A 3,875-nucleotide genomic window follows, 5' to 3' on the forward strand; every position below is an offset into this window, starting at 1 on the left:
GATGTGCTTGCCAGGGACTCCATTTATGTGCCTTCAGCTGAAGATTCTCCGCCTTGCTGCTGGCTTGGGTTCTTAGGTCCTTTTCTCACTGCTTCTCTTGAAGGTCCCAGGCTGATGCTCACACAGTGGCTCTTCCATAATATACAAGGCAGACCTTTGTGATCTTATCCTGTCTTCTTTGATGCCCTTTTTAGCTCATGTTTTTATTGAGTCTTACACAGTGCCTTGTCTTCTGGTTTGTTGAATCAATAGGTCAGATGTTTGCCACAACAATGTCTGTCTACTGGCTGGCCATAAAAATTCCAGCTGAAGACCACTCCCAACAAAGGTGACCAATTTTGCCATTCTCACCCCCCATATAGTATTTCAGGATAGCCCACTGAACCTTCTTTCTCAGATGTTTATCTTCTTGAGAGTGTGGTAAGATTTCTTCCTTTTCTTAGCTTCATCACAAAGTCTTAACACAAGATGAGGGGTGGGCTTCTTTTGAATGCTACAGTCAGACTAAGTACCACCATCTTCCAGTTGCTTGCCAGCAAAGATCAATCTTTGCTGATCGGGAGAAATTTCTTCCTTATCCTGGATCTTGGCCTTTCCATTTTTTTATTGTATCTGATGTTTCAACCTCAAGAATAACAGTCTTCCCCTAAGGGTTTTTAGGAAAGTTTGGATCTTGGCGGTGGCTCCAGTGCAGATGGTGGGTTGGAGAAGTTCCTCCTTGATTTTTAAGATTGTAAAGCAAAATTCAGTTTCAGTGAGTGAATTCCATTAAAAAATGGCAAAAATAAATACTTGGTGAGGTTATTTGCAATCCTAAAAGGTTTGAGGCATGTAGATTCCTTTGATGCATTAACGTACCAGGAATTCCAGCCAAATATCTGCCTTGAGCATGAGTCCAACACTTGATCTGAAGTCCCACATTCTCCTTTTATTTCTCCTTACTGTGACAATCTATAAGAGAGGTTCAAACTGGTGTCATGGTGTTAGACAAATACGTGTTTAAAATTCTGATATTGCTGAAGATTGGTCTTGACTCTGGGCAAATAATTTATCCTTGGCATGCTTAATTTTTCATTTCTACAATTGGCAATAATAACAGGATTATTGTGAGAGTTAAATGTGAGAAAGCATGTTTAATGTAGTGGTTGGCAAAATGTAAATCTGTGATGATTATTAATTATTGATTTAAAATATATCCCTCTAAGTCTCCACAAACCTGTGTGTAATTCTCCAATACCTAGTCCTGCCATAACTAATAAAGCATTATTTCGAAGGTAAACATGGTTCTCCATATTTAAATGGAACCCCACAACATCATCACCTGATTGTTGTGAAGACATTTAGCCAGACTGATGCTTAAAAGAAATTCCCTGTACGTATCTCCTCCTCACTTTAAGTTAAATGCATATTTGTGATGAATATTGTTCTTGAATGCTTAGGTTTAAATTTTCTCTAGTTTGTACCATCCATAATAAAATCTCTAGGTTGTTGAATATTAAGAGAAAAACTGTAGGAAGTTTTATTAATTTCAAATTTCCAATTTCATTAAGTTTGTTTGGCATATTGAAGAGGTGGATAATTTACTGTAAAATATTAAAATGTTAAATGTAATGACCTGCACAAAAAGTTGGCTGAATCCTTGGAACAGTAGTTAATTAATTCTGGGTACATTGTCAACTCCACAGAAGACTTCAGATGGTTAAAGTAACAGAAGTTAGTTTGCTATGATGAATAAAGTTCTTCTGCATATCAAAGGAATTAAGGCTGATTAGATTAGCATTTGCAAGGGTCATCCAAATTTGATACAATTTATATAAATCAACATAATAAATCTGGAAAGAAAAAGAATTGAAATAGATATAATAACATATAAAGCAAAGATATATCATTTTTCTAGTCTGTGCTATACTTTGAAAGTAGCACCTTATATTTCTTCATTTTCTTCCCAATTATAGCAAATGCTGATATTTTATAAATGTAGGAGCAAGGTCATATTTTCTCTGAATATTATATTTTTAGTCAAAATCCCATACTTAATATCCTTAGAGATATGCTCACATTCCTACCAGCAATTTTTATGTGATGAAGTGCTTGGATAGTACAGATTTGGGTCTATACTCACTTGCACAAATGGGGTAGGATGAGGTAAATAAAATTATTTTAAAGACAGAAGTTAGGAAAATATAAATCTAGGAATAGAATCTTTAATTACAAAGGACTATTATTTGCTTACCAGTAACTCCCCAGTTTCACCAAATTTAACAAAGAAGATATTGTCTGGAACTGCTGGACTCATGAGAGGACTGGGGCCAGCGCACGACAGCCTGAGGACACACTTGGCTCGCCACCTGTTTTTGCACATAAAGTTTTATTGGAACGCAACAATGCCTGTTCATTTGGGCACAGTGCATGGCTGTTTCCATACCTAATGGCAGAGTCGAGTGCTTGCAGCAGAGACTATGTGACCTGCAAAGCCTAGAATATTTATTAGTTGATGCTGAACAGAAAAACCCTCATTCTAGCTCACCAGCCTGCTCTGTGTTGTCAGAACAGATCACTGATTTTGAAGCAGCCACAGAATTGCTCATGCAGCTCTCTCTGCTTAAATTCTTTTCTTGAGTTCTACCTGATAATCTCTCTTTCATTCTCATGGATGAATGTCTGACAGGTGGTCTATGTCATTCCTAAGCACAGAGAATCATGGCCTCCTTGGTGTTGTAGTAACATTTTGACCCGGCTTCTTACTAAAATATAATGTTGTATTTGTGTCTGTTTTCCTTATTCTTCCTTAGAGCAGGAGACTTGGCATAATTCATGTTTTTGTCTCCTAGAAACAAACAAACAGACAAAAATTTGTCTATCTTTAGCATAAAACCTAGAAAATAGAAGGTGCTCGATAGATGGAAGAAAATGGAAGAAAGAAGGAGGGAAGGAAGAAGGAAGCAAAGGAGGGAGAGAGAGACGAAGGATGGAAGAAACAAAAGATTTGAGGTATGAGTGAAATAATTTATTGATACAGACTAGAGAACATTATTCCAATAGAATGAGCCACAGTCCTATTACGTAGGGCATCAGTGTTCAAGTTGGGGTACACACAATTACATATTGAGGGAAATATCAAGAAATACATGTACATATGAAAAAGACATACCTGTAGTACCTATAGGATATAACGCATATTGACATATACCAAAACATAGTTCTAATATATGCTGTTATGATATATATGGGATGCATATGTATTATCAACATGTTTAGTTATTATTACAATTTTATTTTATTATTTTATTTTTTTAGAGAGAGGGTACTCATGCACACATGAGTGGAGGGAGGGCAGGAGGGAGATTGAGAGAATCCCAAGCAGGTTTCACACTGATGCGGTTCTCGATCTCACCACCCCGAGATCATGACCTGAGCTGAAATCGAGAGATAGACGCTGAGCTGACTGAGCCACCCGGGCACCCCAGTAACAATTTTATTTAAGAATATTATGGTATCTAATACAACGAGTTTGGCATCATATTGCAGGAACAATAATTTTCAGCAGGATCAGATGCTTGACTTCTGTAACCACAGTGCTGCCAATTTTGTATATTTAACAAATTCTACTTTTAATTGAACTTGGGTGGTAGCACAAGCTTACAAACTTTAAAAAAATATATATAGTTCTGTGATTGTTTTACCAGCAAATTTTAAGCTTTGATTCTGTCCTACAAGTAACTAAGTATAAGGAAAAACCACTGAACTTGAAGAACAACTTTAGGTGGTACTACAATTTCTTTCTTTCTTTCTTTTTTCTTTCTTTTCTTTCTTTCTTTCTTTCTTTCTTTCTTTCTTTCTTTCTTTCTTTCTTCTTTCTTTCTTTCTTTCTTTCT

General features: G+C 36.4%; 1 pseudogene; it reads right to left on the bottom strand.

The window, feature by feature from the left end:
• Positions 1-203: 203 nt before the first annotated feature.
• LOC123326007 overlaps positions 204-3,875 on the bottom strand; it is a 10,756-nt pseudogene continuing 7,084 nt past the window's right edge.

The sequence above is a fragment of the Neomonachus schauinslandi genome, chromosome 10 (assembly GCF_002201575.2).
Source record: "Neomonachus schauinslandi chromosome 10, ASM220157v2, whole genome shotgun sequence".
In the NCBI taxonomy this organism is placed as follows: domain Eukaryota; kingdom Metazoa; phylum Chordata; class Mammalia; order Carnivora; family Phocidae; genus Neomonachus; species Neomonachus schauinslandi.